The sequence below is a fragment of the Gobius niger genome (genome assembly GCF_951799975.1).
Source record: "Gobius niger genome assembly, chromosome: 17".
Lineage (NCBI taxonomy): Eukaryota > Metazoa > Chordata > Actinopteri > Gobiiformes > Gobiidae > Gobius > Gobius niger.
Genome location: NC_136868.1, coordinates 1,059,044 through 1,083,313, shown reverse-complemented (window position 1 = coordinate 1,083,313; position 24,270 = coordinate 1,059,044). Strand labels below are relative to the sequence as shown.

Here is a 24,270-nt window from a genome sequence, read left to right as displayed (position 1 = left end):
TTGCTGTGTTGTGTCACCTTTTTTATGTTTTTTTTTTATTATTATTTTTTTTTTCATTTTGGTTGAATTCTTGTCATTTTTTTGTTGATTTTTTGTTGAATTTTTGTCACATTTTTGGTTGAGTTTTTGTCACATTTTTGGTTGAGTTTTTGTCACATTTTTGATTGAGTTTTTGTCACATTTTTGGTTGAGTTTTTGTCACATTTTTGATTGAGTTTTTGTCACATTTTTGGTTGAGTTTTTGTCACATTTTTGGTTGAGTTTTTGTCACATTTTTGGTTGAGTGTTTTGTCACTTTTTGTTGAATTCTTGTCATTTTTTTGTTGAGTTTTTGTTGAACTTTTGTCACATTTTTGTTGCGTTTACATCCTTGTTTTCTTCTTATTTTTTGTGGCTATTTTGGTGTTTTTCCCCAAGAAGTTTTTTGATTCGGGTAAAGCCAAACTGGAGAAAATGGGATCCGTTCAGGTGGGAGTTAAGAGGTTAAAGGGGTGTCAGGGCCCGAAAATTCATCCATCATTATTGTTTGTGCAAAATTCTGTCTAGCAACCATTGTATTTCAGCCCGGTTGTGTTTGATTCTTAGAGCATCAATTGTGAGGAAACTTAGAAAGTACAATATAAAACGCTTTTTGCAGCACTTTTGAGGGCCCCCACCCTGCACTGGGCCCTGGGTACTCAGCACCCTTTACCCCCCCAGTCCGACGCCCATGTCTACGTATGCCTGTGATTTTGGGGTTGGAACGTAATGCAATTGCTAAAGGCTCAATAGCTAATGCAAATAGAAGAGGGCTAAGTGGGCATCCTTGTCTTGTCGAACGATAAAGGCGGAAGTAATCAGAATAAGTAGTGTTTGTTCTAACCGAGGCTAGTGGGTTAGAGTAAAGTAGTCTGATCCAAGATAAAAAAGTGTCTCCCAAACCAAACTTTTTGACTGTATAAAACAAATAAGGCCATTCCACGCGATCAAAAGCCTTTTCGGCATCTAACGAAATAAGTGCTTCTTGTGAATTAGTTGGTGAGGTGTCATAGATTATATTGAATAGTCTCCTAAGATTAGAAAAAGAATGTCTATTTTGAATAAAACCTGTTTGGTCTGGACTAATGATAGTAGGTAAATGAGACTCAAGACGTGTAGCGAGAACCTTGGATAACAGTTTAAAATCTACATTTAAAAGGCTTATGGGGCGGTAGGATGAGCAATTAAGGGGGTCCTTTCCGTTCTTCTGAAGAACTGAAATTGTGGCCTGGTTAAGCGTTTGAGGTAAAACTCCAGAAGTAAGTGATTCATTATACATGTCCAATAACAAAGGGGCGATTTTGTCTTTGAATGTTTTATAAAACTCTGTCGGATAGCCATCGGGGCCCGGGCATTTCCCACCCTGAAGAGACTGTATTGCAGAATTGAGTTCAACAAGAGCAAAGTAGTGCAGTGATAAATGATCACCCAAGAAACAAATCAAAATACCAAAAAACAGAACATCAAACTATTAGTATAAATATTAGTAAATATAAAATAGTACTGGATATATCAATTAAGTGGACCTGCCAAAAAACATCATTCTGCCAGTAGAACAAGGAGAACACCCAAATTATAATATGTTATAATGACAGAGCAAAAAGTTTACCTCAACCGGTATGTTACCTAACCTCAGACGGAGTCTGGGACCACCACGGGTTTAAGACGTTTCAGCACAAAGTCCATGGCCAATGTTGGGTCTTCAAATGTATGAGTTTGTCCACTCGAAGGAGTGATGTGCAATCTGGCTGGATAGAAAAGTCCAAATTTCACACCAGGACACGAGTGAAGCTCCTTCTTGACTTTGGCAAATGCAGCTCGCTTCTTGGCCACAGCAGCAGTGAAATCTGGGAAGATTGAAACCCTCTTTGCTTTGTAAAATCCAATCCAATCCAATCCAACTTTATTTATAATGCACTTTAAAAACAACATAGTTGACCAAAGTGCAGAACACAACAGCAAAAGGTCACAGTAAAAATTAAGAGCACATAGGTAAAAAGAATACAAGGAATACAGGCAAAAAAGATAAAATACAAAAGATTCTTAACTCAATTAAAAGCTACAGTAAACAGATAAGTTTTAAGAGCCGACTTAAAAACAGAAAGTGACTCGGCCTGTCTAAGGTGCGAGGGCAGTGCATTCCACAATGACGGGCCTGCGACTGAAAAGGCACGATCGCCTCAGTTTCCTTTGAGACCTTGGGACGACTAACAAAGATTGGTCTCCCGACCTGAGGCTGCGCCGGAGTGTGAGGCTGAATAAGGTCGGACAGGTACGAAGGTGCAAGGCCGTGAAGGCATTTAAAAACAAATAGGAGGATTTTAAAGTCAATGCGGCTTCGGACAGGGAGCCAATGTAAGGACTTTAAAACAGGCGTTATGTGCTCACACTTTTTAGTGCCTGATAGGAGGCGTGCAGCAGCATTTTGGACAAGTTGAAGTCGGGCTAGGGAAGTTTGGTTTAGCCCAGTGTACAAAGCATTACAATAATCCAGGCGACTGGTGATAAAGGCGTGGATTAAAATCTGGTAAAAGTGGTGCCGTGAAAGAACGGATTTTACTTTAGACAGTTGTCGAATCTGGAAGAAGCTACTTTTCACAACGGAGTTCACCTGAGCGTCAAGTTTAAGATCGCAGTCTAATCGCAAAATAAAGGTCCAGACGATCCAGCTTTCTGTAGGATTTCGCAGCGCTGTTGAAACATATTCACTCTCACAACAAACGGGCGTTTGTTGTGAGAGTGAATTTTAATGGTTTTGTAAAGCCCAATATCACAACAGAAGTGGCCTCACAGCTGCACCAAACATTAAGGCAATAAAACAGAGCAATAAATATGACAATTAAAAGTTCAGGTGAATCCAGGCAAATATAACGTCCAATAGGAGGCGGCGACGAGCGGCGTGGGCGTCCCCCGTCCTTAGACTCTCCAGCACGGCGAGGAAAAACTCAAAAACCCGGCAGGAGAAAAGAGAAACCTTTGGGAGAACCACAGAAGGAGAGATCCACTCCCATGGACGGACAGGCTATAGAGACCCAGGGCCGAAGGATCCCTCAGCAGACGGGCCGAGATCACAGACAAGTTTGCGTGGTTCACATGGGCGCCGCCATGAATTGTGCCCGCCCCTTTTCTCCTCTGTGTTAACATGGGGCTGGAGAAGCCCAACTAGAATCAGTCCCTACAGGAAAACAAAGCGGTTTTCGGGCCGAGCAGAGAAACGCTGCAGTGTCGACATGTCGGTGCAAATGAACATTGGACATTTTACACAAATCAATCGACTAAACATCAGATTTGAGCGGAAAATATTTCCCCTCGTTCTCCGTTAAAATGAACGGGCTTCGCGCTCGACCGGAAGTTTCTGGACAACGAGGAGCTGAGACAACAAATGGCAAAAGTGGGCGGGGCGGAATAAGGTGAATACACAAAGACTTGGATCTCATCGTATCGTGTTCAGATTGTGACTGACACACTGCAAAAAGTATTTAACTAGATCAGTATAAACATCTCAATTTGAGCATAATAATCCACATTTTAGTTGTTTTGACTGGTTAAGAAGTTATTGGGCATTTGTCCTGGATTATTTCACTTGTTCTGAGATGTTTCTGACTCGTTTCGATACATTTCGTCCTTATTTCAGGTCATTTTCTTTGCCAATGGGGAAAGAAAATTGTTCTTGTCTCATTGGCAATTTTACTTTCTTATTTCAAGCGAGATTTACCCTAGAACTGGTCTGAAATGTCCTCAAACAAGCAAAGGAAACTCGGTCCGGTCAGGAAAAGTGTCTAAATGAGTGAAAACCGCTCAAAACAAGAAACATTCCCTCAATTCAAGTCATTTAAGCCAATGCTTGATATTTACTTTTTGCAGTGCAGACGGATTAACTAATCAGAGAAGCACGAGCTCTGTCCACATCAAAGCCAACATGGCGGCTTCCACCAGAGTTCCCCAAATCCCCAGAACCTCCAATGCAAACAACCCTGGACCCCCCACTGTAATATTTATTTCAATGTTGTACAGAATTTCCGTTACCTGCTGGTTTACACTAAAGATTATACAAAAGAACTGACCATTTTCTGGGCCTTGCGACAAAGCTATATAGTGGCTCTTACAACTTCTTCATGTTGTCGTAAAAGTAGCTTCTCTTATGTTTCTTCCCGGAGCAAAGGATCATGGTCATCGTTGTACCCTCCGTTTTAGACCCAGGGCATAACCTTACAAACGCATCATAAAAGACACAACAGTCTTTTTTAGGCTTTTAATGTTGCGATACGACAAAGGCAAATGAACTCCGAAGGTCGTGACGGAGCCGTTCACTCGTGGCGTTTGTCTTCATTTGCAGGCAGCTCATCGCGTGTGCTTCTCCTTGTCTTTTGCGAAGGTGAAATTCGGAGAGGCGGCCGACCAGGACTCGCAGGAGCTGTTCGGAGTCATCAGCCAGTTTATCCACGACTTCAGGAGTTTTATAAAACCCTGAAGAGACCGTATTGCAGAATTGAGTTCAACAAGAGCAATTGGTTTGCCTAATGCTGCGTTTACACATAACGACGACAAGTCACGAATGCCACGAATCCACATTCGTGGCCGAGGATCACGAATGTGAGTGATTCGGGGCAGAGGTTTCACGCGCCGCCACGAACTGTTGCGACCTGTTGCTGCGTGTTACGATTAATGGCACGAATTATTACGCACGGTCACGAATATGCGTCCCGCACTGCTGCGAGCTGCTGCGAGCTGCTGCGCGCTGTTGCGTTCTGCTGCGAGCTGCTGCGAGTTATTGGGAATTGTCGCGTTCTGTCAAAAATCTGTCAAGAATTGGGCGAATGTGGACAAGATCGCTGCCGAGCACACCGGGTTGGAGGCGGAGCAGGGACGTCTCGCTCCGCCGTGCTCTCCCTGACTCGTTGGGCTCTCGCAAAATCGGGTTAAACAAAAAGCAAATAGACCAGCTCAGGCCTGTCCATATACTGAAGAATAGCAATAGTTTTTCATTTTGTGGGACAGTCACACCAGTTCAACCCCGCTCCTGTCAACGTGTAACACGGGCAAACGCATCAACAAACGCACGTGCTTCATGTCAGACAAGTCCGTGAAACAGCCGCACAATTTTGGCTGACTTTACTCCACAGAATACACATAAAAACACTACACTCACTGTGCACTCGATCTTCTGAGGATCCGTCATAGAACTTGCTGCTCTTAAACCTCTTTATCCATGATTCTCACTCGTCTGGTCAGTCTCAGCTCCAGCTGGAAAAACTTTATAATCCACAAACACAGGCGCGTGTCTTCACCTGCCCCGCGCCCACCGCCGCTTGTTTTACGTGTCTAAGTTTGTAAATAAGCCTTAACTTATCCTTGGTGTAGCTGCTGGAGCCACGCGCTGTTGTTTTGGTCAGTGGAGGCAGCGTGGGAGCTGCATTCAGGGACCGCGGTAAAGGCGCACTTCTTACTGTCCCTTTTTTCCCCACAAACGCGGGGAAAATCGTGACAAATATACAACAGTGGGGTTCTCCAGCGGGGGGGCAATAGGGGTGGCAGGGACTGGCTCCCAAACATCAGGAGGAACGACCGCAGGAGGAGAATGTCACGAACTGATGCGTTCTGTTAAGAATCCCATTAAGACGCGTTAAGTCATGTTACGAACGTCACGAATGACGAAAAAATGCCATTCGTAACGCATCGTGCCTATGTGTAAACGCAGCATAAGTTAGTAGCAGTTTCCTGAGTGAGCGTGGGAATAGTTAAACCTGAGAAAAAAGTTTCAAAATCGTCACCTGAAGGAGTGCATTCAGATGTGCATAGTAAGTTGTTAAATGTTTTAAAGGTCGAATTAATTTCCGATGGATCAGTTGTTACACTTTGACCTGTCGGATTTGGTGTGCCAGCAATTTACCAGCCTCATCACCATGTTCAAAAAACCGAGCTCCTGATTGAAGCATAAGTTCAGTAGTTACGGTAAGTCATAATTGTGTCAAATTCTGATTGTAATGAAACACGATCCTTATACAAATTCGGAGAAGGTGAGAGTGAATATATATTGTCTAGTTGTAAGATTTGCTCTCTCAAACTACGCAGCTTTTCTTGTCTCACTTTATTCTCATAATGTGTATATGAAATAATTTCTCCCCTCACATATGCTTTAAGCGACTCCCAAAGAAGAGAAGCCGACACCCCTGAGGTTCTATTAGTGCTTAGGAAAAAATCTATTTGTCCTGAGACAAAGTTCACAAAATTATTGTCTGATAATAAGCGCACATTTAATCGCCACGGTGGACGTTCAGTTGTCATCATGCTTAGCTTGATGTCCATTACTAGAGGCGCATGATCAGAAAGAACGATAGCATCGAGACGACATGAAGTTATAGATGAAAGTAATCGATTATCAACTAGAAATAAATCAATGCGAGTAAATGTACGGCGCACAGGTGAAAAAAAAGAATATTCTCTTTTAGAAGGATTGAAAAAACGCCATGAATCAGTTACAGAGAATTCATCCATAAAAGACTGAATAACTTTAGCTGAACGTGAAGTGGCAGCTGGTTTTGCCGAGGAGCGGTCTAAATTAGGGACGTACAACTCAAAAAAGTATGTCTGTTACACGAAGTGGAGTCGACCTCTGGAACTCATTAGAAGAGGATTTAACAATGTGTTCAACTGTAGGACAATTTAAAATAATGTACAGAAAGCAAATACTGGAAAAGTCTGCAAAACTCCTGTAATTAATCTTCTGTTCCTGAACTATGAATTGTCTTTGTTATTTTGATCCTTGATAATGAGAAGTATGTTATGAATCCGGATTTATTATGTGATGTCCAGAATGTGCACCTTCAACCTTATGCAAGAGCAACACAAGAATGTTATGAACTAATTACTTTACTGTTTGGGATTTGCTAAGTGGAGCCGTTTTTGTTGATTTAATTCGCTACTAAGGCAATTCCTCAGTCTGGAATTGCCGCATAGATCTCATGGTTAAAGCCTAATTATACATTAAAAATATTGTGCCGTGAGCAGTAGTTTAAGTTGTGTAAGTCTGAAAGGAGGGGGAGGGGCTTATAAGTTATAACTAACTTCTTCCTACTCCCTTTGAGCAGCAGTAACCTCTTATGTTGTGAATAATAATAATAATAATAATAGTATGTTACACGTATACTATACTTGTATGCATCTGTTGCTCAAATAAACAAACAAACAAACAAACAAACAAATTAGGGATGGGCGGATCGATACCACAGTATCGATATATCGATACCAAACGGCTACTTTTTAAGTATCGATATTGGGCAAAAAGTATCGATACTAATTTGCATATGTAAAAAATAGGCGTGGCAGTAATTTTAAACATAAAAGGACAATTTACATCTTTGTTCTGAGCCAAAACAGTCCACAGGACCGCGGATTGAATTAAGCCAGCCATTACATTCTGGTTTAGATTCTGTTTGTCATTAAAGTATTACTTTTAAACTTTGCTTATGTATTTAATTTCACATTAACATTGAATAAATAACCAGTTAAAGTAATATCATTTAAATGTACCTATTAAATATTTAAAATAACCAGTTTTAGAAATGTCTGTTGATTGAAATACATTTACCCGTATAAAAATGACCAGTATCGGTATCGGTATCGAGAAAATAGACCCCAAAAGTATCGGTATCGTATCGATTCCAAAAAATGTGGTATCGCCCATCCTTAGTCTAAATTAGAATCGAGCCAACAGTTAAAGTCTCCACCCAATATCAAAAAATGCGTAGATAAATCCGGTATAGAGCAGAATAAGCGCTTAAAGAAGGATTCGTCGTCTGTGTTTGGCGCGTAAATATTTACTAGTGCAACACGGAAGTCCAAAATTGTCCCAGTGACAATAATGTACCTACCGCTAGCATCAGAAATAACCTGGTCTGAAACAAAGGGAACAGATTTATGTAGAAGAATAGCCGTGCCTCTGGCTTTACCGGAAAAGGAGGAATGAAATATCTGACCCACCCATCCCTTCTTCAATTTTGGATGATCTACATTTCGAAGATGAGTTTCTTGCAAAAAAGTGACCCGAGCACCGAGCTGCTGAAGGTGATGAAGCACTTTACTGCGTTTAATGGGGTTATTTAGTCCCTTGCAATTAAAGCTTGTGAACCGGAGGTCCTGTCCTATTGAGGAAAGCATAACATCTTACATTTAAACAATAGGGTTGTATGGGGGCGAGCCTGAACAATTGGTCGACAATATAAAGGAAAAAATAAACCAAAAGGAAAGGTTGGCGTGTAAAAACAAAACAAAATGAAACAAAAACACCAAACATAAACATCTGAACTCTCGCAGAAGCATCCCCCCAAACGGGATGCGCGATGCCCACTCCCCCCCAAAACACCCATAACTTAGCCTACAAAAGGCCCTGGAGGAAGATTCCACTATAAACCCCTCCAAATGGAATGTGAAATATAATAATAAATAAAAAAAAAGGTAAATATAAACACACCTTATTAGGTAAAAAAAAACAAATGACACCTTGGTATATATATATATATATATATATATATATATATATAAAAAAAAGAATAAAAGGTAGATGAAGTAAATAAATAAATAAAAGAAACCACTAAAATTACAGTCTGAAGAAATATTGGTAATACAAAAAAACATATTATAATATTTAATAAAAAGGGCAATAATCTAGACATAAAGTGGTGCAGTGATAAATGATCACCCAAGAAACAAATCAAAATACCAAAAAACAGAACATCAAACTATTAGTATAAATATTAGTAAATATAAAATAGTACTGGATATATCAATTAAGTGGAACTGCCAAAAAACATCATTCTGCCAGTAGAACAAGGAGAACACCCACATTATAATATGTTATAATGACAGAGCAAAAAGTTTACCTCAACCGGTATGTTACCTAAGCTCAGACGGAGTCTGGGACCACCACGGGTTTAAGACGTTTCAGCACAAAGTCCATAGCCAATGTTGGGTCTTCAAATGTATGAGTTTGTCCACTCGAAGGAGTGATGTGCAATCTGGCTGGATAGAAAAGTCCAAATTTCACACCAGGACACGAGTGAAGCTCCTTCTTGACTTTGGCAAATGCAGCTCGCTTCTTGGCCACAGCAGCAGTGAAATCTGGGAAGATTGAAACCCTCTTTGCTTTGTAAAATCCAATCCAACTTTATTTATAAAGCACTTTAAAAACAACATAGTTGACCAAAGTGCAGAACACAACAGCAAAAGGTCACAGTAAAAATTAAGAGCACATAGGTAAAAAGAATACAAGGAATACAGGCAAAAAAGATAAAATACAAAAGATTCTTAACTCAATTAAAAGCTACAGTAAACAGATAAGTTTTAAGAGCCGACTTAAAAACAGAAAGTGACTCGGCCTGTCTAAGGTGCGAGGGCAGTGCGTTCCACAATGACGGGCCTGCGACTGAAAAGGCACGATCGCCTCTCAGTTTCCTTTGAGACCTTGGGACGACCCGACCTGAGGCTGCGAGCCGGAGTGTGAGGCTGAATAAGGTCGGACAGGTACGAAGGTGCAAGGCCGTGAAGGCATTTAAAAACAAATAGGAGGATTTTAAAGTCAATGCGGCTTCGGACAGGGAGCCAATGTAAGGACTTTAAAACAGGCGTTATGTGCTCACAGATGGGAGGCGTGCAGCAGCATTTTGGACAAGTTGAAGTCAGGCTAGGGAAGTTTGGTTTAGCCCAGTGTACAAAGCATTACAATAATCCAGGCGACTGGTGATAAAGGCGTGGATTAAAATCTGGTAAAAGTGGTGCCGTGAAAGAACGGATTTTACTTTAGACAGTTGTCGAATCTGGAAGAAGCTACTTTTCACAACGGAGTTCACCTGAGCGTCAAGTTTAAGATCGCAGTCTAATCGCAAAATAAAGGTCCAGACGATCCAGCTTTCTGTAGGATTTCGCAGCGCTGTTGAAACATATTCACTCTCACAACAAACGGGCGTTTGTTGTGAGAGTGAATATTAATGGTTTTGTAAAGCCCAATATCACAACAGAAGTCCCTCACAGCTGCACCAAACATTAAGGCAATAAAACAGAGCAATAAATATGACAATTAAAAGTTCAGGTGAATCCAGGCAAATATAACGTCCAATAGGAGGCGGCGACGAGCGGCGTGGGCGTCCCCCGTCCTTAGACTCTCCACTCCAGCACGGCGAGGAAAAACTCAAAAACCCGGCAGGAGAAAAGAGAAACCTTGGGGAGAACCACAGAAGGAGAGATCCAGTCCCATGGACGGACAGGCTATAGAGACCCAGGGCCGAAGGATCCCTCAGCAGACGGGCCGAGATCACAGACAAGTTTGCGTGGTTCGCGTGGGCGCCGCCATGATTTGTGCCCGCCCCTTTTCTCCCATCAGTTAACATAGGACTGGAGAAGTCCAACTAAAATCAGTCCCTACACGAAAACAAAGCGGTTTTTCGGCCGCGCAGAGAAACTAGATCAGTATAAACATCTCAGTTTCAGCATAATAATCCACATTTGAGTTGTTTTGACTGGTTAAGAAGTTGTTGGGCGTTTGTCCTGGATTATTTCACTTGTTCTGAGATGTTTCTGACTCGTTTCGATACATTTCGTCCTTATTTCAGGTCATTTTCTTTGCCAATGGGGAAAGAATCTGGTCTTATCTCATTGGCAATTTTACTTTCTTATTTCAAGCAAGATTTACCCTAGAACTGGTCTGAAATGTCCTCAAACAAGCAAAGGAAACTCGGTCCGATCAGGAAAAGTGTCTAAATGAGTGAAAACCGCTCAAAACAAGAAACATTCCCTCAATTCAAGTCATTTAAGCCAATGCTTGATATTTACTTTTTGCAGTGCAGACGGATTAACTAATCAGAGAAGCACGAGCTCTGTCCACATCAAAGCCAACATGGCGGCTTCCACCAGAGTTCCCCAAATCCCCAGAACCTCCAATGCAAACAACCCTGGACCCCCCACTGTAATATTTATTTCAATGTTGTACAGAATTTCCGTTACCTGCTGGTTTACACTAAAGATTATACAAAAGAACTGACCATTTTCTGGGCCTTGCGACAAAGCTATATAGTGGCTCTTACAACTTCTTCATGTTGTCGTAAAAGTAGCTTCTCTTATGTTTCTTCCCGGAGCAAAGGATCATGGTCATCGTTGTACCCTCCGTTTTAGACCCAGGGCATAACCTTACAAACGCATCATAAAAGACACAACAGTCTTTTTTAGGCTTTTAATGTTGCGATACGACAAAGGCAAATGAACTCCGAAGGTCGTGACGGAGCCGTTCACTCGTGGCGTTTGTCTTCATTTGCAGGCAGCTCATCGCGTGTGCTTCTCCTTGTCTTTTGCGAAGGTGAAATTCGGAGAGGCGGCCGACCAGGACTCGCAGGAGCTGTTCGGAGTCATCAGCCAGTTTATCCACGACTTCAGGAGTTTTATAAAACCCTGAAGAGACCGTATTGCAGAATTGAGTTCAACAAGAGCAATTGGTTTGCCTAATGCTGCGTTTACACATAACGACGACAAGTCACGAATGCCACGAATCCACATTCGTGGCCGAGGATCACGAATGTGAGTGATTCGGGGCAGAGGTTTCACGCGCCGCCACGAACTGTTGCGACCTGTTGCTGCGTGTTACGATTAATGGCACGAATTATTACGCACGGTCACGAATATGCGTCCCGCACTGCTGCGAGCTGCTGCGAGCTGCTGCGCGCTGTTGCGTTCTGCTGCGAGCTGCTGCGAGTTATTGGGAATTGTCGCGTTCTGTCAAAAATCTGTCAAGAATTGGGCGAATGTGGACAAGATCGCTGCCGAGCACACCGGGTTGGAGGCGGAGCAGGGACGTCTCGCTCCGCCGTGCTCTCCCTGACTCGTTGGGCTCTCGCAAAATCGGGTTAAACAAAAAGCAAATAGACCAGCTCAGGCCTGTCCATATACTGAAGAATAGCAATAGTTTTTCATTTTGTGGGACAGTCACACCAGTTCAACCCCGCTCCTGTCAACGTGTAACACGGGCAAACGCATCAACAAACGCACGTGCTTCATGTCAGACAAGTCCGTGAAACAGCCGCACAATTTTGGCTGACTTTACTCCACAGAATACACATAAAAACACTACACTCACTGTGCACTCGATCTTCTGAGGATCCGTCATAGAACTTGCTGCTCTTAAACCTCTTTATCCATGATTCTCACTCGTCTGGTCAGTCTCAGCTCCAGCTGGAAAAACTTTATAATCCACAAACACAGGCGCGTGTCTTCACCTGCCCCGCGCCCACCGCCGCTTGTTTTACGTGTCTAAGTTTGTAAATAAGCCTTAACTTATCCTTGGTGTAGCTGCTGGAGCCACGCGCTGTTGTTTTGGTCAGTGGAGGCAGCGTGGGAGCTGCATTCAGGGACCGCGGTAAAGGCGCACTTCTTACTGTCCCTTTTTTCCCCACAAACGCGGGGAAAATCGTGACAAATATACAACAGTGGGGTTCTCCAGCGGGGGGGCAATAGGGGTGGCAGGGACTGGCTCCCAAACATCAGGAGGAACGACCGCAGGAGGAGAATGTCACGAACTGATGCGTTCTGTTAAGAATCCCATTAAGACGCGTTAAGTCATGTTACGAACGTCACGAATGACGAAAAAATGCCATTCGTAACGCATCGTGCCTATGTGTAAACGCAGCATAAGTTAGTAGCAGTTTCCTGAGTGAGCGTGGGAATAGTTAAACCTGAGAAAAAAGTTTCAAAATCGTCACCTGAAGGAGTGCATTCAGATGTGCATAGTAAGTTGTTAAATGTTTTAAAGGTCGAATTAATTTCCGATGGATCAGTTGTTACACTTTGACCTGTCGGATTTGGTGTGCCAGCAATTTACCAGCCTCATCACCATGTTCAAAAAACCGAGCTCCTGATTGAAGCATAAGTTCAGTAGTTACGGTAAGTCATAATTGTGTCAAATTCTGATTGTAATGAAACACGATCCTTATACAAATTCGGAGAAGGTGAGAGTGAATATATATTGTCTAGTTGTAAGATTTGCTCTCTCAAACTACGCAGCTTTTCTTGTCTCACTTTATTCTCATAATGTGTATATGAAATAATTTCTCCCCTCACATATGCTTTAAGCGACTCCCAAAGAAGAGAAGCCGACACCCCTGAGGTTCTATTAGTGCTTAGGAAAAAATCTATTTGTCCTGAGACAAAGTTCACAAAATTATTGTCTGATAATAAGCGCACATTTAATCGCCACGGTGGACGTTCAGTTGTCATCATGCTTAGCTTGATGTCCATTACTAGAGGCGCATGATCAGAAAGAACGATAGCATCGAGACGACATGAAGTTATAGATGAAAGTAATCGATTATCAACTAGAAATAAATCAATGCGAGTAAATGTACGGCGCACAGGTGAAAAAAAAGAATATTCTCTTTTAGAAGGATTGAAAAAACGCCATGAATCAGTTACAGAGAATTCATCCATAAAAGACTGAATAACTTTAGCTGAACGTGAAGTGGCAGCTGGTTTTGCCGAGGAGCGGTCTAAATTAGGGACGTACAACTCAAAAAAGTATGTCTGTTACACGAAGTGGAGTCGACCTCTGGAACTCATTAGAAGAGGATTTAAAAATGTGTTCAACTGTAGTACAATTTAAAATAATGTACAGAAAGCAAATACTGGAAAAGTCTGCAAAACTCCTGTAATTAATCTTCTGTTCCTGAACTATGAATTGTCTTTGTTATTTTGATCCTTGATAATGAGAAGTATGTTATGAATCCGGATTTATTATGTGATGTCCAGAATGTGCACCTTCAACCTTATGCAAGAGCAACACAAGAATGTTATGAACTAATTACTTTACTGTTTGGGATTTGCTAAGTGGAGCCGTTTTTGTTGATTTAATTCGCTACTAAGGCAATTCCTCAGTCTGGAATTGCCGCATAGATCTCATGGTTAAAGCCTAATTATACATTAAAAATGATTGTGCCGTGAGCAGTAGTTTAAGTTGTGTAAGTCTGAAAGGAGGGGGAGGGGCTTATAAGTTATAACTAACTTCTTCCTACTCCCTTTGAGCAGCAGTAACCTCTTATGTTGTGAATAATAATAATAATAATAATAATAGTATGTTACACGTATACTATACTTGTATGCATCTGTTGCTCAAATAAACAAACAAACAAACAAACAAATTAGGGATGGGCGGATCGATACCACAGTATCAATATATCGATACCAAACGGCTACTTTTTAAGTATCGATATTGGGCAAAAAGTATCGATACTAATTTGCATATGTAAAAAATAGGCGTGGCAGCAATTTTAAACATAAAAGGACAATTTACATCTTTGTTCTGAGCCAAAACAGTCCACAGGAGCAGGGGATTGAATTAAGCCAGCCATTACATTCTGGTTTAGATTCTGTTTGTCATTAAAGTATTACTTTTAAACTTTGCTTATGTATTTAATTTCACATTAACATTGTATAAATAACCAGTTAAAGTAATATCATTTAAATGTACCTATTAAATATATGAAATAACCAGTTTTAGAAATGTCTGTTGATTGAAATACATTCACCCGTATAAAAATGACCAGTATCGGTATCGGTATCGAGAAAATAGACCCCAAAAGTATCGGTATCGTATCGATTCCAAAAAATGTGGTATCGCCCATCCCTAGTCTAAATTAGGATCGAGCCAATATCAAAAAATGCGTAGATAAATCCGGTATAGAGCAGAATAAGCGCTTAAAGAAGGATTCGTCGTCTGTGTTTGGCGCGTAAATATTAACTAGTGCAACACGGAAGTCCAAGATTGTCCCAGTGACAATAATGTACCTACCGCTAGCATCAGAAATAACCTGGTCTGAAACAAAGGGAACAGATTTATGTAGAAGAATAGCCGTGCCTCTGGCTTTACCGGAAAAGGAGGAATGAAATATCTGACCCACCCATCCCTTCTTCAATTTTGGATGATCTACATTTCGAAGATGAGTTTCTTTGCAAAAAAGTAACCCGAGCACCGAGCTGCTGAAGGTGATGAAGCACTTTACTGCGTTTAATGGGGTTATTTAGTCCCTTGCAATTAAAGCTTGTGAAGCGGAGGTCCTGTCCTATTGAGGAAAGCATAACATCTTACATTTAAACAATAGGGTTGTATGGGGGCAAGCCTGAACAATTGGTCGACAATATGAAGGAAAAAATAAACCAAAAGGAAAGGTTGGCGTGTAAAAACAAAACAAAATGAAACAAAAACACCAAACATAAACATCTGAACTCTCGCAGAAGCATCCCCCCAAACGGGATGCGCGATGCCCACTCCCCCCCAAAACACCCATAACTTAGCCTACAAAAGGCCCTGGAGGAAGATTTCACTATAAACCCCTCCAAAGAGAATGTGAAATATAATAATAAATAAAAAAAGGTAAATACAAACACACCTTATTAGGTAAAAAAAACAAAACAAAAACAAATGACACCTTGGTATATATAAAAAAAAGAAAAAAAAGAATAAAAGGTAGATGAAGTAAATAAATAAATAAAAGAAACCACTAAAATTACAGTCTGAAGAAATATTGGTAATACAAAAAAATATATTATAATATTTAATAAAAAGGGCAATAATCTAGACATAAAGTAGTGCAGTGATAAATGATCACCCAAGAAACAAATCAAAAAACCAAAAAACAGAACATCAAACTATTAGTATAAATATTAGTAAATATAAAATAGTACTGGATATATCAATTAAGTGGACCTGCCAAAAAACATCATTCTGCCAGTAGAACAAGGAGAACACCCAAATTATAATATGTTATAATGACAGAGCAAAAAGTTTACCTCAACCGGTATGTTACCTAAGCTCAGACGGAGTCTGGGACCACCACGGGTTTAAGACGTTTCAGCACAAAGTCCATGGCCAATGTTGGGTCTTCAAATGTATGAGTTTGTCCACTCGAAGGAGTGATGTGCAATCTGGCTGGATAGAAAAGTCCAAATTTCACACCAGGACACGAGTGAAGCTCCTTCTTGACTTTGGCAAATGCAGCTCGCTTCTTGGCCACAGCAGCAGTGAAATCTGGGAAGATTGAAACGCTCTTTGCTTTGTAAAATCCAATCCAATCCAATCCAACTTTATTTATAAAGCACTTTAAAAACAACATAGTTGACCAAAGTGCAGAACACAACAGCAAAAGGTCACAGTAAAAATTAAGAGCACAAAGGTAAAAAGAATACAAGGAATACAGGCAAAAAGATAAAATACAAAAGATTCTTAACTCAATTAAAAGCTACAGTAAACAGATAAGTTTTAAGAGCCGACTTAAAAACAGAAAGTGACTCGGCCTGTCTAAGGTGCGAGGGCAGAGCATTCCACAATGACGGGCCTGCGACTGAAAAGGCACGATCGCCTCAGTTTCCTTTGAGACCTCGGGACGACTAACAAAGATTGGTCTCCCGACCTGAGGCTGAGCCGGAGTGTGAGGCTGAATAAGGTGGGACAGGTACGAAGGTGCAAGGCCGTGAAGGCATTTAAAAACAAATAGGAGGATTTTAAAGTCAATGCGGCTTCGGACAGGGAGCCAATGTAAGGACTTTAAAACAGGCGTTATGTGCTCACAGATGGGAGGCGTGCAGCAGCATTTTGGACAAGTTGAAGTCGGGCTAGGGAAGTTTGGTTTAGCCCAGTGTACAAAGCATTACAATAATCCAGGCGACTGGTGATAAAGGCGTGGATTAAAATCTGGTAAAAGTGGTGCCGTGAAAGAACGGATTTTACTTTAGACAGTTGTCGAATCTGGAAGAAGCTACTTTTCACAACGGAGTTCACCTGAGCGTCAAGTTTAAGATCGCAGTCTAATCGCAAAATAAAGGTCCAGACGATCCAGCTTTCTGTAGGATTTCGCAGCGCTGTTGAAACATATTCACTCTCACAACAAACGGGCGTTTGTTGTGAGAGTGAATTTTAATGGTTTTGTAAAGCCCAATATCACAACAGAAGTCTCCTCACAGCTGCACCAAACATTAAGGCAATAAAACAGAGCAATAAATATGACAATTAAAAGTTCAGGTGAATCCAGGCAAATATAACGTCCAATAGGAGGCGGCGACGAGCGGCGTGGGCGTCCCCCGTCCTTAGACTCTCCAGCACGGCAAGGAAAAACTCCAAAACCCGGCAGGAGAAAAGAGAAACCTTGGGGAGAACCACAGAAGGAGAGATCCACTCCCATGGACGGACAGGCTATAGAGACGGGCCGAGATCACAGACAAGTTTGCGTGGTTCGCGTGGGCTCCGCCATGAACTGTTCCCGCCCCTTTTCTCCCATCAGTTAACATAGGACTGGAGAAGTCCAACTAAAATCAGTCCCTACACGAAAACAAAGCGGTTTTTCGGCCGCGCAGAGAAACTAGATCAGTATAAACATCTCAATTTGAGCATAATAATCCAAATTTTAGTTGTTTTGACGAGTTAAGAAGTTGTTGGGCATTTGTCCTGGATTATCTCACTTGTTCTGAGATGTTTCTGACTCGTTTCGATACATTTCGTCCTTATTTCAGGTCATTTTCTTTGCCAATGGGGAAAGAATCTGGTCTTATCTCATTGGCAGTTTTACTTTATTATTTCAAGCAAGATTTACCCTAGAACTGGTCTGAAATGTCCTCAAACAAGCAAAGCAAACTGGGTCCGATCAGGAAAAGTGTCTAAATGAGTGAAAACCGCTCAAAACAAGATTGCTTGATATTCACTTTTTGCAGTGCAGGCGGATTAACTAATCAGAGAAGCACGAGCTCTGTCCACATCAAAGCCAACATGGCGGCTTCCACCAGAGTTCCCCAAACGCTTTTGGCTCCGACCCCCAATGCAAACAACCCTGGACCCCCCACTGTAATATTTATTTCAATGTTGTACAGAATTTCCGTTACCTGCTGGTTTACACTAAAGATTATACAAAAAAAATGACCTTTTTCTGGGCCTTGCGACAAAGCTATACAGTGGCTCTTATAACTTCTTCATGTTGTCGTAAAAGTAGCTTCTCTTATGTTTATTCCCGGAGCAAAGGATCATGGTCATCGTTGTACCCTCTGTTTTAGACCCAGGGCATGACTTTACAAACGCATCACAAAAGACACAACAGTCTTTTTTAGGCTTTTAATGTTGCGATACGACAAAGGCAAATGAACTCTGAAGGTCGTGGCGGAGCCGTTCACTCGTGGCGTTTGTCTTCATTTGCAGGCAGCTCATCGCGTCTGCTTTTCCTTGTCTTTTGCGAAGGTGAAATTCGGAGAGGCGGCCGACCAGGACTCGCAGGAGCTGTTCGGAGTCATCAGCCAGTTTATCCACGACTTCAGGAGGGCCCACGCGGAAGCCGTATGAGGGAAGGTGGACGGCGCGTAAACCTGACGGACCAGGAAAGACGCCGGACGCTTCCAGAAAGAACTCACGAGGGTAAACGTTCATAATGTGCACAAGAAGAACAAGCAAACGGCGGCGTGTTGGAGTGAATGGGACACTATGGGGGGGCCAGCTTCACACAAATACATTTTTAACATGGATGATTGTCAATTAAAGATTTGTTTTTGTAAGAAATGTCCTTTCAATGGCTGCTTCTTATTACAGACAGCGACAACATGGACTAAAGTGAAATAAAACATCTGCTTTCACTGCAAAAAGTGGATTCTAAGTAAAAAATGTCTTACTTTAAGAAACAAGTTCTTATGTTTTCCCTTAAAAGTAATAATGTTTTGCCGAGAAAAGTTTTCTTGAGAAAAAAAATCTTATTTTAGGAAATAAAATCCAGCCATTTCTTGTTCAGATATATTTATTAAAAACATGGTATTTTTTCTTGTAACAAGAAAGAAAAACTTTTTGAATCTTCTTCAGTTTTTGACAAAGAATATTTTTTCTTATTTTAAGAAAAACTAAGATCAACAACTCTTAATGTAAGAACTGCTTCTCACAGAGAGATAAAACATTCCATTCTTTAAAGTGGGCGGCTCGGTGGCACAGCGGTTAGAGCCTCAGCTTCACAGCTTGAAGGTCCCGGGTTCGATTCCCACCAGGACGGGGCCTTTCTGTGTGGAGCATGTTCTCCCCGTGTCTACCACTAAAAACATGTACAATAGGTGAATCCTCCAGCAGGTGATTCTGACCATCAGCCTGGCTCCACATCATGGAGGCGGGTCTCCGGGCGCGGAAATACTTTCCTTAAATATTAGTATTTATGAAGAACATTTTGCTAAAAAATGTAATAAAGTAAGTAATTTAGAACATTTTACTTAAATCAAGCAACATTTAAGTAAAATATCCCACACATTTTCACTAAATAAGAATGTTTTCCTTAAATTATTCCATTTTCTGAGGACATTTTGCTTAATTCTATTTATTTGATTAAATTTAGCGTTTCTTTCTTGTTTTATGATGTGAAAAATATTCTAGAAATAAGAATTCTTAGCAAGAAAAAAATGCTGACCCCATTGGCAGAACTTTTTCCTTAAAACAAAACAAAATGTCTTGTTTTAAGATTTTTTTCCTTGTTTTTAGGAGGGTCCTTTTTGCAGTGTTGCACCCAGACTCTCACAAGGCCGTTTGAAGCACATTTGAAACCACGACAGTGACGACACAAACGTTTTAGGAAACTCAGAGGAGACACACTCAGTCTGGCTTTTTCATTGGTTCTGTATTAATTGTTTTCTCCATATTCGGTGGTGAACTGAAGCTCCGCCTCCTGTCAGTGTGTGAACATCACTAACCTCTCACTCAGTTATGCTTTCACACAGGGGCAAGGGGAAAGTGTCTTGGCCAAATTAAAAACATGGCTGAAGTGTTGCCTTGGCACATTCTCGTATTTCTGAGTAATCTGTAAAAACTCTGATGGCGGCCATTTTAGGGATAGGTTTGCCTGAGTCCTCCTAGGAACGCCCCCACCTCCTGGAGACGCCTCCGAGCTTTGGTCACCAGCCGAGTAACCAACCACTGCTCCTCAGCAGAACCCCCTCCCCACTGATGCCACAGACAGCGTGTGGAGGGGGCGTGTCTAAAGGCTCAGAGGTTCTTAAAGAGACAGAGGCCTATTTCAAGACATTCACTACAGCCATTTTGAGAGAGACATTTTATACAAGGTAGTTATTCTAATTTACTGCATTTACAGACCAACAGAAGGTTTGTCATCATTGTAGTGAGATAGACTGGTGCTATGGGACTGAAAAAGGCAGAATACACACTCTTTAAAGCAGAACACCCCCTCTTTAATGTGGGTCCGAAGTGCCGTCATGCATGAGCTTAATATGCACTGTGTTCCAAATTATTATGCAAATGACATTTTTCTAAGATTTTCTAAATTGTCGACTCAAATGAGAGTCAGCATCCTTTTCAAGTCTGTAACTGGTCGAGGATCATTTAAATGTGGTTGAAAAAATCTCCCAGTTTTCTTTCACAAATAAATATAGTAAAAAAACTCTTAATCCACTGTTCCAAATGATTATGCAACTCATGGTTTCAATACATTTTAAAGCTTGTAATTCACTGAAAATGGTCATTTGTTGAATGTGTAGCATTAGGAGGTCATATTTACTGAAATCAAAAGATATTTCAATCAAAAACATCTCAACAGGTCAAGTTATATTTTACCAGAGGAGCTTCTTTGAGCAGCTTCAAAAATCTTAAATCCATTAAACTTGTGAGTTTTTGGACAGTTTCTGCTTGGATTTGTTTGCAGGATGTTAGAATAACCTCCCAGAGCTGCTGTTTGGATAAAAACTGCCTCCCACCCTCAGAGAAGTGTTTTTGTTGAGGCTCCAAAGGTTCTCAATAGGGCTGAGGTCAGGGGAGGAGGGGGTCCACATCATGAGCTTCTCTCCTTCTCTGCCCATAGCAGCCAGTTGTCCAAATAGTTGGACATGAGTTCACATGTGCCGACAGAGGAGATCATGAACTTTGTGACAGTGTTTGTTTCATGTGGATTCCTCCAGTAATGACTGAGATTTGAGCCAAAAAACAAAGATAAATAAATAAATGCATTTTGTCAGTTACTGCAGTTGCCATAGTTACCGGCTCTTTAGAATGCGGCGATGTCACGTGAACGCCACCTGGTCACATGTCGCCTGCCCGTTGCTTAGAAACGATTCCTGTCACGTGATTGGCTGACAGCGTTCTATTGTATGACATCATGTTCTTGTCAGCTGTAAGTGTGTCTCAGAGCTTCAGTATCAGTCATTCTGAGCTCAGAGGTGAACGATTCCTGTGTTTTACGCACGTCGCTCCAGCAAAGACGCTTCAAAAACAACGGTTATAGAGACTTAAGCCACAGTTCAAACCTGAACATGGCCGGAAGAACCGAAGGTGAGGACGACGCTCGTGTCCAGACGGAGCACGTGTTGATCAGAAACATCCTCTCAACGATCCAGAACAAACTGGGAGGCGACGCAGAGGAACGAGCTCGCAGGCTCAGATCTGTGGACACGTTCCTCAAAGAAGAATACGCATGGGAACGGAGGACGCCCGAAGACCACGCCTCCACACGCCCTCAAGAACCAAGCCACGCTCCCCAACCACAGACAGATGTTTCACAGAGGTGTGTGGAGAGCGAGCGATCAGAGCAGGCGGTCGCGACAGAGGAAAGCACTGAACTACAAGCAAACTGTGCGGATCTAGAAACACAAGTCAAAACACTACAACACAGGATAAACTTTAAACAGAAGGTTAATCAAAGCCTGAGACTCAAACAGGACGACCGCTCTGTCATGGACCCGAGTCAGGACAAACTCACAGAAGCGATACGTGTCCTCACAGAGCAGAAAAAGGCTCTGAACAAGGAAGCTGACGAGCTCGGCAGAGGAGTTCAGCTCAACAGGTCTGCACTTCCCCAAAACTGCCTCGACTTAGAAGCGGAAAGAGAGTCCATTCGTCAGGAAGTCGAGGCCAAACAAAAACAGGTCACTGAGCTCAAAGAAAGGCAGTCGGACGAGCACAGGATTTACGGAAAGCAACTTCAAGACGAGCTGGCGGCGGCGAGAGCCTGTAGAAGTGCTTTAAGAGTTGAGGAAACCAAGCTGAAAGCTCGCCTGCTCAAACAAGAGGAATTCAAAGTTCGGTGTAAAGAGTTGGAAAGTGTCATGGAGAAGGTTAAGAATGAAAACAAACAAATAGAGGAAAATATCACGGAGATGATCATCAAATCGAGTGACGCCGTCAACATGGAGATCCGGCTCACGGAGCTGTGGGAACAACAAGAGGTCCTGAAAGGAGAAAACAAGGCAATGAAGAACTGTCTGAAGCAGAATGAGAAGGTCTGTGATGACTACATGATGTTTTTACCGAAGCACGAGGAGAAGTCCCGTGAACACGACGACTTGAGGAAAAGCAACGCCGCGCTTGAGGAAAGAAATGCTCAAATAAAGCGTGAAGTAAGAAAGGCCAAAGCAAAAGAGGATAGTTACACAGCGACAATCAAGGGCAGCGCTGGGCTCGAAGCTAAGAACAAACAACTGCTGAAGGAGCAGCAAAACTATGAAAAACAACTTCTGAAGCTGAACCTGGTGGATGAGACGCGTGAGCAGAAGCAGCAGGAGGCCACGGACGCTTCGAGAGAGGAAAACCAACACTTACACGAACAGATCGCTGCACTGGAGGAAAAGGTCACACGCAAGGAGGTGCTGGCAGCGAGAATCAAGAGACTGGAAATGGAGGAGAGGTCAATGAAGAAAACAAACGGTTACACGAGGGAGAGGATCGTGTACTTAGAGAAAATAATGCAGCAGCAGAACCCTCTACGAGAAGCAATCAGTGACTACAAGGAAAGAGTTAATGCCCTGCAGCTGGACAGGCAGAGCCTTCAGAAGACGCACGAGGAGCTAACTGTGAAAGTCTGCACCCAGAACATCCGGCTGGCTGAGCTGGGGGCACTGGCGGGAGAGGAGAAGGCTCTGAAGACTCTGCAGAAGGAAGTTACAGCGAGGTTCATCCACGACAAAGAGGAACTGGACGCCAAACAAAAACAGGTCACTGAGCTCAAAGAAACTGGCGAGCTCGGCAGAGGAATTGTGCTCAAAACATCAGCACTTCCCCAAAATTGCCTCGACGTAGAAGCGGAAAGAGACTCCATTCGTCAGGAAGTCGAGGCCAAACAAAAAGAGGTCACTGAGCTCAAAGAGAGGCAGTCGGACGAGCACAGGATTTACGGAAAGCAACTTCAAGACGAGCTCGCGGCGGCGAGAGCCTGTAGAAGTGCTTTAAGAGTTGAGGAAACCAAGCTGAAAGCTCGCCTGCTCAAACAAGAGGAATTCAAAGTTCGGTGTAAAGAGTTGGAAAGTGTCATGGAGAAGGTTAAGAATGAAAACAAACAAATAGAGGAAAATATCACGGAGATGATCATCAAATCGAGTGAGGCCGTCAACATGGAGATCCGGCTCACGGAGCTGTGGGAACAACAAGAGGTCCTGAAAGGAGAAAACAAGGCAATGAAGAACTGTCTGAAGCAGAATGAGAAGGTCTGTGATGACTACATGATGTTTTTACCGAAGCACGAGGAGAAGTCCCGTGAACACGACGACTTGAGGAAAAGCACCGCCGCGCTTGAGGAAAGAAATGCTCAAATAAAGCGTGAAGTAAGAAAGGCCAAAGCAAAAGCCGATAGTTACACAGCGACGATCAAGGGCAGCGCTGGGCTCGAAGCTAAGAACAAACAACTGCTCAAGGAACAGCAAAGTTATGAAAAACAACTTCTGAAGCTGAACCTGGTGGATGAGACGCGTGAGCAGAAGCAGCAGGAGGCCACGGACGCTTCGAGAGAGGAAAACCAACGCTTACACGAACAGATCGCTGCACTGGAGGAAAAGGTCACACGCAAGGAGGTGCTGGCAGCGAGAATCAAGAGACTGGAAATGGAGGAGAGGTCGATGAAGAAAACAAACGGTTACACGAGGGAGAGGATCGTGTACTTAGAGAAAATAATGCAGCAGCAGAACCCTCTACAAGAAGCAATCAGTGACTACAAGGAAAGAGTTAATGCCCTGCAGCTGGACAGGCAGAGCCTTCAGAAGACGCACGAGGAGCTAACTGTGAAAGTCTGCACCCAGAACATCCGGCTGGCTGAGCTGGGGGCACTGGCGGGAGAGGAGAAGGCTCTGAAGACTCTGCAGAAGGAAGTTACAGCGAGGTTCATCCACGACAGAGAGGAACGGGACGCCCAGGACAGACGACTCCAGAGGAGGGAGGATCTGTAACAGCCCAGGACGGACGACTCGAGAGGAGGGAGGATCTGTAACAGCCCAGGACGG

General features: G+C 42.5%; 1 long non-coding RNA gene across 1 annotated transcript in view; it reads left to right on the top strand.

Moving 5' to 3' along the window:
- The first annotated feature begins 2,995 nt into the window (after window positions 1-2,995).
- LOC306976907 overlaps window positions 2,996-24,270 on the top strand; it is a 73,321-nt gene continuing 52,046 nt past the window's right edge. The window contains exons 1-2 of the long non-coding RNA XR_013793789.1: window positions 2,996-3,102; window positions 10,278-10,340. This is a non-coding gene — a long non-coding RNA (uncharacterized lncRNA). The remainder of the gene's footprint in view (window positions 3,103-10,277; window positions 10,341-24,270) is intronic.